We start from the raw sequence: 14961 nt of genomic DNA, 5'->3' as shown, positions 1-14961 counted from the left end.
AATATTAATGTAATGGCCCGATGTCCATGAATGCACCTCGCGGGATAGGAAGAACAATGAATGGCTGCCGGTCCGACACACAGCTGCAAATATCTGCTGGAGAAGAACGTGCCATACAGACGAGCAACAACGTCTCATCGCTGATATATGATATTTGGAAGGTTGGTGCGCGGTGGAATGTGAGTGGGAATGGTTGTCTATATCTGCTCTGTGATTGGCTGGTGAACAGTCCAGGGTGTACCCCGCCTCTCACCCGAAGACAGCTAGGATAGGCTCCAGCATACACCGCCGCGGCCCTGGTGAGGATAAGCGGTAGAAAATGAATGAATTAATGAATTTTGGGGTTTTGGCCACTGCCTATGAAACCAGTTGAGAACCATTTTTCCAAGAAGTAGTTCAATGATATCTTACCACGGCTATTTTTCTAATTATTTGGTTAAAATAAATTAAATGACGCATTTATGTCACTTCAACACCCAGCAGAGCATATTGTTTTTCAAGACTGAACATTTCGCTAATATGATTTAGATTTTTTAGAATGGTGATATAGCGATATTTAGTGCTTTGTGTAGTATAGGGATTAAAAGTAGTCACATATTTTGGGCTGGTATGTTTTTTGTGCTGGTGTAACCAAATGGAATATTATTCTGCCCTAATGTGCTTGATGTAAAGCAGCTATCTCAGCAAGATGGCCTCCAACATCATGGAAGGAAGCAATAACAAAGGAAGCAAGGAGGAGGAGGTGAGGGGACTTGCTGTAGAATGAATGACCTGGCCGTTGTTGCGGTTCCACTTGTTGTTTCTCTCACGAACCCGAGGAGGTTTCGCTGGGTTGGAGGCAGGGGGTGAGGGGGCGGAGTTACGAGGGGGCTTGTTGTAAGGAGGAGAGTAAGGACCGTAACCCAGCCAGTCGTCATTGTTTCTTTCACTGCTGTCTCCTCTCCCTGAACCGCTGCCCTCCTCACCTACAAAACAAAAGAAAGAAAAAAACACAAGAATGAGATTTTAATTGGACTGTCCATTTTACACCACCGTGATGCACATGACATATTTATTTACTCAACTGCAGAGGGCGCCAGGTGTCTACTTGGATTTTGTTTTTTGCATGAATGCATTTATAATATTATAATATTAAACATGTTATTAAAGTTTTATTATTGAAATATAATATTTATAATAATATTGAAAATAAATGTAAATTATTTATAATTTTTTAAATGAAAATGTAAAAATGAAAAACAATAAAATATGTACAATATTTTATAACTAGTATATATATTAGTAATTCATTCATTCATATTATATTGTATTATTTTATTTTTTATTATTTATGTATTTTATATTGTATTTATTTATTAATGCTGCATTTATTATATTTTGTTTCACCCAACATATAAGTATGAGAAATAACAATAAATAGTACAATATAATATGTGTTGCATTCCATTGCATTATATTATCTTCCTTTTTCATAATTTTAGCAAAACTATCAAATAAAATATAAAAATAAAAATCTAAAATTTTGGGCTGCACGGCGGTCGAGTAGTTAGCGCGCAGACCTCACAGCTATGGAAACAGTCTTCAATCCCTTTTATTTCAAAATTATTTACTGCAAAACAACATTTGGAACAGATGGATTTGATTTCCAGTCTTAAAAACTATTTAAAAAGTTTGTGTGGAGTTTGCATGTTCTCCCCGTGCATGCGTGGGTTTTCTCCGGGTACTCCGGTTTCCTCCCACATTCCAAAAACATGCTAGGTTAATTGGCCACTCCAAATTGTCCATAGGTATGAATGTGAGTGTGAATGGTTGTTTGTCTATATGTGCCCTGTGATTGGCTGGCGACCAGTCCAGGGTGTACCCCGCCTCACGCCCGAAGACAGCTGGGATAGGCTCCAGCATACCTGTGACCCTTGTGAAGATAAGCGGCAGAAAATCAATGAATGAATTAATATTGAATAAAACAATTGTGTCCCGTATGATTCTACACTAAAACATTCCCCCCTTTTTTTCCAGTTTCTATTTCTTTTTAGGTCAATGTCAAAATGTTTAGCTTCTCTTTAAACTCCACTTCAGCTTTACACAAAGCAGGAATAACCACTTGCTGTATCCGTGTTAAGAAAAGCATCCATCATCATTCCCGTCAGACAGTTTGTGGGTGATAGATAAATTCAATTGCTTGCTAACCTCCCCCGGGTCTGCCCGTTCCAGCAGCGGTCCTCGTTTGTGACGTCGGCTGCCATCTTTTCATCGTTGCAGATGATGTGTGGGAGGGACACCCAGAAGCTTCCCATGGGCCGCAAGCGCTCCTTCAGGTCAGGCACCTGTACGGAGGCAGTTTGTCGTCATTTCAAGCCTGGAAGCGTTCTTGTGTGCAGCTTCTTTGCTGGGGTGGGAGGGAAGCGTATGAGTTCCACATGAGTCATAGTTTTGAGTGTTAAATTAATGGATTTGTGGGAATCCAAATATTGTTAGAAAGGCTGCTTTCTGTGGAGGTTATTGAGTCTTGCCTATATTACGAGTCTGAATAATACTTTCGAAATTGTCTTGTTCATTCACCTCTTTGACACAGAGAGCCTGCGAAATTGCTACAGTGAAGAAAATAAGTATTTGAACACCCTGCTATTTTGCTATTTCTCCCACTTAGAAATCATGGAGGGGTCTGAAATTTTCATCGTAGGTGCATGTCCACTGTGAGAGAGATAAACTAAAAAGAAAAATCCAGAAATCACAATGCATGATTTTTTAACAATTTATTTGTGTGATACAGCTGCTAATAAGTATTTGAACACCTGAGAAAATGAATGTTAATATTTGGTACAGTAGCCTTTGTTTGCTATTACAGAGGTCAAACGTTTCCTGTAGTTTTTCACCAGGTTTGCACACACTGCAGGAGGGATCTTGGCCCACTCCTCCACACAGATCTTCTCTAGATCAGTCAGGTTTCTGGGCTGTCGCTGAGAAACACGGAGTTTGAGCTCCCTCCAAAGATTTTCGATTGGGTTCAGGTCTGGAGACTGGCTGGGCCATGCTAGAACCTTGATATGCTTCTTACGGAGCCACTCCTTGGTTTTCCTGGCTGTGTGCTTCGGGTCGTTGTCGTGTTGGAAGACCCAGCCACGACCCATCTTCAATGCTCTGACAGAGGGAAGGAGGTTGTTCCCCAAAATCTCACAATACACGGCCCCAGTCATCCTCTCTTTAATGCAGTGCACTCGTCCTGTCCCATGTGCAGAAAAACACCCCCAAAGCATGATGCTACCACCCCCATGCTTCACAGTAGGGATGGTGTTCTTCGGATTGTACTCTTCATTCTTCTTCCTCCAAACACGCTTATTGGAATTATGACCAAAAAGTTCTATTTTGGTCTCATCTGACCATAAAACTTTCTCCCATGACTCCTCTGTATCATCCAAATGGTCATAAGCAAACTTAAGACGGGCCTTGACATGTGCTGGTTTAAGCAGGGGAACCGTTCGTGCCATGCATGATTTCACATCATGACGTCTTAGTGTATTACCTACAGTAACCTTGGAAACGGTGGTCCCAGCTCTTTTCAGGTCATTGACCAAGTCCTGTCGTGTAGTTCTGGGCTGATTCCTCACCTTTCTTAGAATCATTGAGACCCCACGAGGTGATATCTTGCATGGGGCTCCACTCCGATTGAGATTGACCGTCATGTTTAGCTTCTTCCATTTTCTAATGATAGCTCCAACAGTGGACCTTTTTTCACCAAGCTGCTTGGTAATTGCTCCGTAGCCCTTTCCAGCCTTGTGGAGGTGTACAATTTTGTCTCTGGTGTCTTTGGACAGCTCTTTGGTCTTCGCCATGTTACAAGTTAAAGTCTTACTGATTGTATGGGGTGGACAGGTGTCTTTATGCAGCTAACGACCTCAAACAGGTGCATCTGATTCAGGATGATACATGGAGTGCAGGTGGACTTCTAATGGGCAGACTAACAGGTCTTTCAGGGTCAGAATTCTAGATGATACACAGGTGTTCAAATACTTATTTGCAGCTGTATCACACAAATAAATTGTTAAAAAATCATGCATTGTGATTTCTGGATTTTTCTTTTTAGTTTATCTCTCTCACAGTGGACATGCACCTACGATGAAAATTTCAGACCCCTCCATGATTTCTAAGTGGGAGAAATAGCAAAATAGCAGGGTGTTCAAATACTTATTTTCTTCACTGTACATTAGAGCGTTCAATTGCATTTATCCGCCCGTGCCTTTCAAACAGAACCCAGTGAAGCAGTATACTGAGGAAATGGTGTACATTTTCACACAGCAACATCCAGCAATCAGGTAATTAGTGTCACTGTGTGGAGATTTGAATGTGATATATTCATTCATTTTCTGCTGCTTATCCTCACGAGGGTCGCGGGGGTGCTGGAGCCTAGCTGTCTTCGGGCGAGAGGCGGGGTACACCCTGGACTGGTCGCCAGCCAATACAGCTGTCTAGTCTTTGAACATGAACTGATGAAGTCTGTTCGGATGACAGATGAAACGTCCTCTAAGACAACTTGAATAGTCCGTTTGCGATCGATTCACTGGCCCAAGATTTATACAGTTGAGATCAATTAAATGCCCCAAGATTACGATACATAGGACAGTTCTAGTCTGAGTTTTCTGAGCTCTAGTACTATCTAGTCTTTGAACCTGAACTGATGAAGCCTGCTCGGATGACAGATGAAACGTCCACTAAGACAACTTGAATAGTCCGTTTGCGATCGGTTCACTGCCCCAAGATTTATACAGAATAGTGACACAGAAAAAAATGTCTTTGTCTACCTTTGTCTTCTAGGGCAATTTGAACAGTCCATTTGGATAGATAGATCGGATTCAATCTCAAACTTTGGATCTGTTTCCCAAGTACAGACCAAAGTGGACAGTCTAAGCTAAGTTTAACCTTATCCTTACCAGTCGGTCCAAGTTGGTGCCTGCAGCAGTGGTGGGTTTTTCCTCCGGGGTGTAGGTGCGGAAAGGCCTCCTGTTGCCCCCCGACTCCTTTGGTGAGCGCTTGGATCGTCCCGGAGGCGGTCTGGGGTTTCCAAAACCTTGGAAGACCGACAGGAACAATATCAATTTCAGACTCAGAGTCCATGGTCGAAGGTTCGGTGCAGCGATCACCGAAATCCAAGGTGATGGTTTTACTGCCGTTGTCACGTCACACTTTCTTTCTCTTTATCAGAGAAAAAAGCCAAGCTGTGAAGGAAAGAACTCCCTGTTCCTTGAAGCGCTGCCAAGTATTGAGGAGGACGTGGGTGCTTCTCAGGTGGACTGGCTTGCCAGGTTTCAGTCTCACAGTACGAACATCATGCTGTGTGTGGGAATGCTGCAGTGTCGCTACATGTTGTCTCAGGAAGGACATCCAAATGAGACAATAATCATCATCCAATTAAGTGGAAATGGGTCTTGAATGCTGTTATTCATTCTTACCAAACTTTAATGTGAAATTTTCACTTGACTATATGTGTTTGTGTAAGCTAACTCAGATTGACACACACACAGATCAGTGACTCACTTTAACTTTAGAGTGTTTAGTCGAATCATAGTGAAATTGGACTCAATAAGTCATTGACCATATGTCAACTGATTCTAAAACTTCGTCAACTTCCTTGCCTTGGTGGAGATGCTGACGCTGTTTTCTTGCATGTGCATGATGGCTTCGGACACTTTGAAGGAGATGGAGTCTTCCGCCAACTCCATGTTGAACGGACCCTCCAACTTCTCTGCAACCTGGTAGAGGGTGTCTGATGGGGGAGAGAGCATGTGAGCCCACAAGTTGAAGTTACAAGGCAAATGCTGATTAAAACTGATTAGCTTGAAAAAGAAGGACAGATATTACACATAATACAATATTTTTACTTAATTAGCTAAAAATGTCATCCAATACTTCTCTACAAGAGAGGAGAAATATGATCTCAGGGAAGAAGTACATTTGAAACACTTCTATGCTAGGACTATGTTATGCTAGCCATAGCATTTCAGTATGTGGAATCAAACTATGGAATGGATTGAGTAAGGAAATCAAACAATGCACAACGATGAGCCAATTCAAGAAACAATACAAGCAGTTGATGTTTGCTAAATACAAGGATGAAGAGTCTTGAACCAGTCATGATGTGCTATACAGACATAGACATAGACCATACAAATCTTACAGCACCTGGTATTCCCAGGCGGTCTCCCATCCAAGTACTAACCAGGCCCGCCCCTGCTTAGCTTCCGAGGTTGGACGAGATCGGGCGTTTTCTGGGTAGTATGGCCGTAAGCTGCCAGGTCAACTGAAAAGATCCTATTTGAAGGCAACGCAGGCCAAACTAGACTCCAGCAAAGTGTCAAACAGCGCCCTCTGCTGTCAGACAAGAGCAGAAACCATAAAAAGCTTACAGCACCTGGTATTCCCAGGCGGTCTCCCATCCAAGTACTAAGCAGGCCCGCCCCTGCTTAGCTTTCGAGATCGGACGAGATCCGGCGTTTTCAGGGTAGTATGGCCGAAAGCTGCCAGGTCAACTGAAAAGATCCTATTTGAAGGCGACGCAGGCCAAACTAGACTCCAGCAAAAAGTGTCAAACAGCACCCTCTGCTGTCAGGCAAGAGCAGAAACCATAAAAAGCTTACAGCACCTGGTATTCCCAGGCGGTCTCCCATCCAAGTACTAAGCAGGCCCGCCCCCGCTTAGCTTCCGAGATCGGACGAGATCGGGCGTTTTCAGGGTAGTATGGCTGTAAGCTGCCAGGTCACCTGAAAAGATCCTATTTAAAGGTGACGCAGGCCAAACTAGACTCCAGCAAAAAGTGTCAAACAGCGCCCTCTGCTGTCAGGCAAGAGCAGAAACCATAAAAAGCTGACAGCACCTGGTATTCCCAGGCGGTCTCCCATCCAAGTACGGACCAGGCCCGCCCCTGCTTAGCTTCGGAGATTGGACGAGATCGGGCGTTTTCAGGGTAGTATGGCCATAAGCTGCCAGGTCAACTGAAAAGATCCTATTTGAAGGCGACGCAGGCCAAACTAGACTCCAGCAAAAAGTGTCAAACATCGCCCTCTGCTGTCAGGCAAGAGCAGAAACCATAAAAAGCTTACAGCAACTGGTATTCCCAGGCGGTCTCCCATCCAAGTACTAACCAGGCCCGCCCCTGCTTAGCTTCTGAGATCAGACGAGATCGGGCGTTTTCAGGGTAGTATGGCCGTAAGCTGCCAGGTCAACTGAAAAGATCCTATTTAAAGGTGACGCAGGCCAAACTAGACTCCAGCAAAAAGTGTCAAACAGCGCCCTCTGCTGTCAGGCAAGAGCAGAAGCCATAAAAAGCTGACAGCATCTGGTATTCCCAGGCGGTCTCCCATCCAAGTACTATCCAGGCCCGCCCCTGCTTAGCTTCCGAGATCGGGCGTTTTGGGGGGGGGATCTTTTAATATAGAAATTCAATAAATACAAAAAAAACAGTTTTCACAGCACAAGACAACAAGAAAATATGTACACTATTTACAACACAGACACAACCACAAAACACAAGCTAACACATAGGGATTATTTACAATATTTACAATGACAAGAACAAGACAACACACACAAGGATTTTTTTTTTTTTTTTTAATATATAGTGCTTAGTGAGTCCAATTGTCCTAAGTAAAAGAGTCCGGGATGGATTGATCAGATGAGGGGGCAGTGAGTCCATGATTGCCAGGATGGAAGTCTTTGTACAGTTTAAATGTTCATGTCCAGAGTGTCATTCGGATAGATGGAGAAAAGTGACTGATTGGGGGTGAAGGTGGTGATGAAGCGATGTTTCTGAGCCGAGTGCAGGTGTCGTAGGTGGACGGTGAGAAGACGGGTGAAGATGGGCCAGTGGCGGGCGGTGCGGTGGTCAAAGTGGTGGATGTTCCTGACGATGTAGATGGTATACCGGGCTATGGACAGGATGAGATGACAGAGGTGGCGGTTCGCTCCAGAGCGGCTGATGGAGGGCCCAAAGAGGAGAAGCCATGGTTCCTGGTCGCCTCCCTCAAGAGATGCCGGCGGTGGAAGTCTCCAAGACAGTCTCCGGGCGAGCAGACCCTGCACCCGGGTCCAGAAGGGGCGGACGGCCGGGCACGTGATGAAGAGGTGATGGAGATCCTCGTAAGACCCACCACACACCGGACAATCTCTGCCATACCTGTCTGGGTATATAGTGTGCAGTGTAGCGCGTGTGTAAATCAGTCTATGTTTCATTTTGAACTCGAAATTTGCGAGCTGGGGTGAGGTGTACCATTGGAATGTCTTGGCCCAGATGGGTGTGATGTCATGAGTATGGTATGAACGGGACCAGGCATGTTCAGCTGCAGGAGCCCTGACCACACGATCCAACAGTAACCGGTAGAAGGTACGAGTGTGCAGGGAGGTGAAACGCCTGACTGAACCATTAAAATGTATATCAAAATCAAGGGGGGCAAAGCCCACATCAGGAGGTTTGCCACCTGTTAGCAGGGTGCCCCACCATCTGAACAGGTGCTCTTTAAATGAGTTTAACAACACCAAAACTGATGTTCTTCTAAACACCACTCTTGACATAACAAATTTTCTCCGGACAAAGTCAATGTTCCAATCCCCAAAAGGTGAAAAAATATCCTTTACAACTGTTAACCCAGCTCTCTCCATAGACTCCCCCATCATCTTTCTCCTCTCTTTGGAGGGAGAAGAGAGGAGGTCTGGATTGAATCGGAGAGGCATTTTACACAAATCAATCCATGAACCAGGAACTGCCACAGCAAAAGGCCTCAAAGCGGCCCACGCCTGTAAGGCTTCCCTTACAAAGTTCGGGTGGACCCCGAGCACTGGGCTGGGGGGCAACAGACAAAGATTAAAGGCACCAAAATTATTTAATAAACCCAGATCCTTCAAGAAGAACTCCTTCCAGGGAGCCCGACAATCTGGATCCAGAAATTTTCTAAGCACGTTTAGTCTCAGTGCCTGTTTCTTCAAGACTAAATCAATTAAATTCAGACCTCCCTTATCAACATCATTGATCATTACATTGTGTGCGACCAAACAACGACCAATACCCCAGAGAAACTTCGATACAATTACACTAATCCTATTTGCACAGTCTCCTGGCAGCTCGCTCACAGTTAGAGCATGGGTCAGTTTTGACAGACACAAAGCATTCACCACTAAAACTTTTCCTCTCAGTCCTAAACGTCGAAATTTTAGGAAATTCAATTTAGCTACTAGCTTTCTGATTAAATCTTCCCACATTTTCCGATTTGACTCCACACTATCTTTACCTACAAGCACCCTTAAGACCCTGTAAATGCTCCCTGCTTCCTTAAAATGTACTGACAAAGGTTGGGGAGTTACATTTCCACAAAATGCAACAGACGTTTTTTCAAAGTTTATTTTTGCTCCTGAGGCCAGACCATAAATTTTCAACACATGCAAGGCTGCCTCAAGACTTTCGGTGTCTCGCAAAAATAAATTGCTGTCATCTGCGAACTGTAACACCTTATACTCAGCTCCTGCAGGGGAGAGTATGCCCCTGACACTACACTCTGACATCAACATGGCAGCCCGAGGCTCAGCCACGAGGCTATAAAGAAAAGCAGAGAGGGGGCATCCCTGACGGATAGAACGCTTCACAGGAAAGACATCTGTCATGGCACCATTACATTTGACTCTGCTCGAAGCAGATCCATACAATAACTTTATCCAGTTTACAAAATTCGAACCAAAACCCATTTTTTCTAATACAGCAAAAAGAAAACTGTGCTCTACTCTATCAAAAGCTTTATTAAAATCTACACTTACATGAATACCACCTGTTTTATGCATCACATTTAGTAAATATTTTATTGACAAAATTGAGTCTGAAATGTCCCGGCCAGGGACACTGTAAGCCTGGGCGGATAGAATAACCGACTCCATTACACCTCTGATACGGCCTGCTAGAATTTTGGCAAGAATTTTATAATCTACATTTAATAAGCTGATTGGCCTGTAATTTTCCAATTTATTTCTTTCTCCCTTCTTGAACGCAAGGGACATGGATGGATGGATGGATGGATGGATGGATGGATGGATGGATGGATGGATGGATGGATGGATGGATGGATGGATGGATGGATGGATGGATGGATGGATGGATGGATGGATGGATGGATGGATGGATGGATGGATGGATGGATGGATGGATGGATGGATGGATGGATGGATGGATGGATGGATGGATGGATGGATGGATGGATGGATGGATGGATGGATGGATGGATGGATGGATGGATGGATGGATGGATGGATGGATGGATGGATGGATGGATGGATGGATGGATGGATGGATGGATGGATGGATGGATGGATGGATGGATGGATGGATGGATGGATGGATGGATGGATGGATGGATGGATGGATGGATGGATGGATGGATGGATGGATGGATGGATGGATGGATGGATGGATGGATGGATGGATGGATGGATGGATGGATGGATGGATGGATGGATGGATGGATGGATGGATGGATGGATGGATGGATGGATGGATGGATGGATGGATGGATGGATGGATGGATGGATGGATGGATGGATGGATGGATGGATGGATGGATGGATGGATGGATGGATGGATGGATGGATGGATGGATGGATGGATGGATGGATGGATGGATGGATGGATGGATGGATGGATGGATGGATGGATGGATGGATGGATGGATGGATGGATGGATGGATGGATGGATGGATGGATGGATGGATGGATGGATGGATGGATGGATGGATGGATGGATGGATGGATGGATGGATGGATGGATGGATGGATGGATGGATGGATGGATGGATGGATGGATGGATGGATGGATGGATGGATGGATGGATGGATGGATGGATGGATGGATGGATGGATGGATGGATGGATGGATGGATGGATGGATGGATGGATGGATGGATGGATGGATGGATGGATGGATGGATGGATGGATGGATGGATGGATGGATGGATGGATGGATGGATGGATGGATGGATGGATGGATGGATGGATGGATGGATGGATGGATGGATGGATGGATGGATGGATGGATGGATGGATGGATGGATGGATGGATGGATGGATGGATGGATGGATGGATGGATGGATGGATGGATGGATGGATGGATGGATGGATGGATGGATGGATGGATGGATGGATGGATGGATGGATGGATGGATGGATGGATGGATGGATGGATGGATGGATGGATGGATGGATGGATGGATGGATGGATGGATGGATGGATGGATGGATGGATGGATGGATGGATGGATGGATGGATGGATGGATGGATGGATGGATGGATGGATGGATGGATGGATGGATGGATGGATGGATGGATGGATGGATGGATGGATGGATGGATGGATGGATGGATGGATGGATGGATGGATGGATGGATGGATGGATGGATGGATGGATGGATGGATGGATGGATGGATGGATGGATGGATGGATGGATGGATGGATGGATGGATGGATGGATGGATGGATGGATGGATGGATGGATGGATGGATGGATGGATGGATGGATGGATGGATGGATGGATGGATGGATGGATGGATGGATGGATGGATGGATGGATGGATGGATGGATGGATGGATGGATGGATGGATGGATGGATGGATGGATGGATGGATGGATGGATGGATGGATGGATGGATGGATGGATGGATGGATGGATGGATGGATGGATGGATGGATGGATGGATGGATGGATGGATGGATGGATGGATGGATGGATGGATGGATGGATGGATGGATGGATGGATGGATGGATGGATGGATGGATGGATGGATGGATGGATGGATGGATGGATGGATGGATGGATGGATGGATGGATGGATGGATGGATGGATGGATGGATGGATGGATGGATGGATGGATGGATGGATGGATGGATGGATGGATGGATGGATGGATGGATGGATGGATGGATGGATGGATGGATGGATGGATGGATGGATGGATGGATGGATGGATGGATGGATGGATGGATGGATGGATGGATGGATGGATGGATGGATGGATGGATGGATGGATGGATGGATGGATGGATGGATGGATGGATGGATGGATGGATGGATGGATGGATGGATGGATGGATGGATGGATGGATGGATGGATGGATGGATGGATGGATGGATGGATGGATGGATGGATGGATGGATGGATGGATGGATGGATGGATGGATGGATGGATGGATGGATGGATGGATGGATGGATGGATGGATGGATGGATGGATGGATGGATGGATGGATGGATGGATGGATGGATGGATGGATGGATGGATGGATGGATGGATGGATGGATGGATGGATGGATGGATGGATGGATGGATGGATGGATGGATGGATGGATGGATGGATGGATGGATGGATGGATGGATGGATGGATGGATGGATGGATGGATGGATGGATGGATGGATGGATGGATGGATGGATGGATGGATGGATGGATGGATGGATGGATGGATGGATGGATGGATGGATGGATGGATGGATGGATGGATGGATGGATGGATGGATGGATGGATGGATGGATGGATGGATGGATGGATGGATGGATGGATGGATGGATGGATGGATGGATGGATGGATGGATGGATGGATGGATGGATGGATGGATGGATGGATGGATGGATGGATGGATGGATGGATGGATGGATGGATGGATGGATGGATGGATGGATGGATGGATGGATGGATGGATGGATGGATGGATGGATGGATGGATGGATGGATGGATGGATGGATGGATGGATGGATGGATGGATGGATGGATGGATGGATGGATGGATGGATGGATGGATGGATGGATGGATGGATGGATGGATGGATGGATGGATGGATGGATGGATGGATGGATGGATGGATGGATGGATGGATGGATGGATGGATGGATGGATGGATGGATGGATGGATGGATGGATGGATGGATGGATGGATGGATGGATGGATGGATGGATGGATGGATGGATGGATGGATGGATGGATGGATGGATGGATGGATGGATGGATGGATGGATGGATGGATGGATGGATGGATGGATGGATGGATGGATGGATGGATGGATGGATGGATGGATGGATGGATGGATGGATGGATGGATGGATGGATGGATGGATGGATGGATGGATGGATGGATGGATGGATGGATGGATGGATGGATGGATGGATGGATGGATGGATGGATGGATGGATGGATGGATGGATGGATGGATGGATGGATGGATGGATGGATGGATGGATGGATGGATGGATGGATGGATGGATGGATGGATGGATGGATGGATGGATGGATGGATGGATGGATGGATGGATGGATGGATGGATGGATGGATGGATGGATGGATGGATGGATGGATGGATGGATGGATGGATGGATGGATGGATGGATGGATGGATGGATGGATGGATGGATGGATGGATGGATGGATGGATGGATGGATGGATGGATGGATGGATGGATGGATGGATGGATGGATGGATGGATGGATGGATGGATGGATGGATGGATGGATGGATGGATGGATGGATGGATGGATGGATGGATGGATGGATGGATGGATGGATGGATGGATGGATGGATGGATGGATGGATGGATGGATGGATGGATGGATGGATGGATGGATGGATGGATGGATGGATGGATGGATGGATGGATGGATGGATGGATGGATGGATGGATGGATGGATGGATGGATGGATGGATGGATGGATGGATGGATGGATGGATGGATGGATGGATGGATGGATGGATGGATGGATGGATGGATGGATGGATGGATGGATGGATGGATGGATGGATGGATGGATGGATGGATGGATGGATGGATGGATGGATGGATGGATGGATGGATGGATGGATGGATGGATGGATGGATGGATGGATGGATGGATGGATGGATGGATGGATGGATGGATGGATGGATGGACTCCCTTTATTGTCATTGCACAAAAACACAGTAGTGAAATTGCCAACGAAATGTCGTTGCCTGGCTCCCATATAATAACAGACACAAAAGATAAGTAATAATAAATAATAATAATAATAATAATAATAATAATGTGGAGAATAAATAGATAGAACAGACACCAAATATGAACAACATAATGTAAAGTGCAGCGTGAACAGTAAATTGCCCAAATAATTTAAATAAATAATAATAATGTAATTAAGGGTAGAGGGGCTTATTTGGCATTCAGCAGTCTGATGGCCAGGGGGAAGTAGCTGTCTCTGAACCTGGTCGTCCTACAGCGGATGCTGCAGAGCCTTTTCCCAGACGCCAGGCGAGAGAACAGTCCATGCTGGGGGTGTGTGGGGTCAGAGCAGATCCGATGGGCTCTAGATACACACCGGCTGTTTGCTATGTCCATAATGGGGGGGAGCGGGGTCCCGATGATCTTCTCCGCTGTCCTCACCACTCTCTGCAGTAACGTCCAGTCCGAGGCCTTGCAGCTCCCAGACCAGACGGAGATGCCGTTGGTCAGCAGGCTCTCGATGGTCCCTCTGTAGAAGGTGGTAAAGATAGGCGGGGAGAGGGAGGCTCTTCTCATCCGCCGCAGGAAGTGCAGTCGCTGCTGTGCCTTCTTCGCCAGAGCGGAGGTGTGGCGTGACCAGCCGAGGTTGTCCGTGATATGCACCCCCAAGTACTTGGTTGTGTTCACAACTTCTACGGCTGTGTCGTTGATGCTGAGTGGAGTGTGGCTGGGTCTGGATCTCCTGAAGTCGACGATGATCTCCTTTGTTTTGTCAACATTCAGGACCAGGTTGTTCGCCTTGCACCAATCCACAAGATGTTTCACTTCCTCCCTGTAAGCCAGTTCGTTGTTGTCCTGAATGAGGCCCACAACTGTCGTGTCGTCCGCGTACTTCAGGATATGGTTGCTGCTGTACTTGGGGCGACAGTCATGGGTCATTAGGGTAAACAACAGGGGGC

At 45.9% G+C, this 14961-nt stretch overlaps 4 non-coding genes and 1 pseudogene across 4 annotated transcripts; all 5 read right to left on the bottom strand.

The window, feature by feature from the left end:
• Positions 1–6162: 6162 nt before the first annotated feature.
• LOC131123381 (5S ribosomal RNA) lies at positions 6163–6281 on the bottom strand. The gene has a single exon (XR_013625655.1). It is a non-coding gene; the product is annotated as a 5S ribosomal RNA (ribosomal RNA).
• Positions 6282–6391: 110 nt separating this feature from the next.
• LOC144895074 (5S ribosomal RNA) lies at positions 6392–6510 on the bottom strand. Its single transcript, XR_013625675.1, has one exon. It is a non-coding gene; the product is annotated as a 5S ribosomal RNA (ribosomal RNA).
• Positions 6511–6622: 112 nt separating this feature from the next.
• Positions 6623–6741, bottom strand: LOC144894965 (5S ribosomal RNA). Its single transcript, XR_013625533.1, has one exon. It is a non-coding gene; the product is annotated as a 5S ribosomal RNA (ribosomal RNA).
• A 112-nt stretch (positions 6742–6853) lies between these two features.
• On the bottom strand, positions 6854–6972 carry LOC144895127 (5S ribosomal RNA; annotated as a pseudogene).
• A 112-nt stretch (positions 6973–7084) lies between these two features.
• LOC144895029 (5S ribosomal RNA) lies at positions 7085–7203 on the bottom strand. The gene has a single exon (XR_013625611.1). It is a non-coding gene; the product is annotated as a 5S ribosomal RNA (ribosomal RNA).
• Positions 7204–14961: the final 7758 nt, after the last annotated feature.

Source organism: Doryrhamphus excisus, linkage group LG23, assembly GCF_037039965.1.
Source record: "Doryrhamphus excisus strain RoL-2023G ecotype Guam linkage group LG23, RoL_Dexc_Guam_v1.1, whole genome shotgun sequence".
NCBI classification, from domain to species: Eukaryota; Metazoa; Chordata; class Actinopteri; order Syngnathiformes; family Syngnathidae; genus Doryrhamphus; species Doryrhamphus excisus.
Note: the sequence above shows the minus strand (reverse complement) of the source record. Positions and strands in the feature narration are given on the sequence as shown.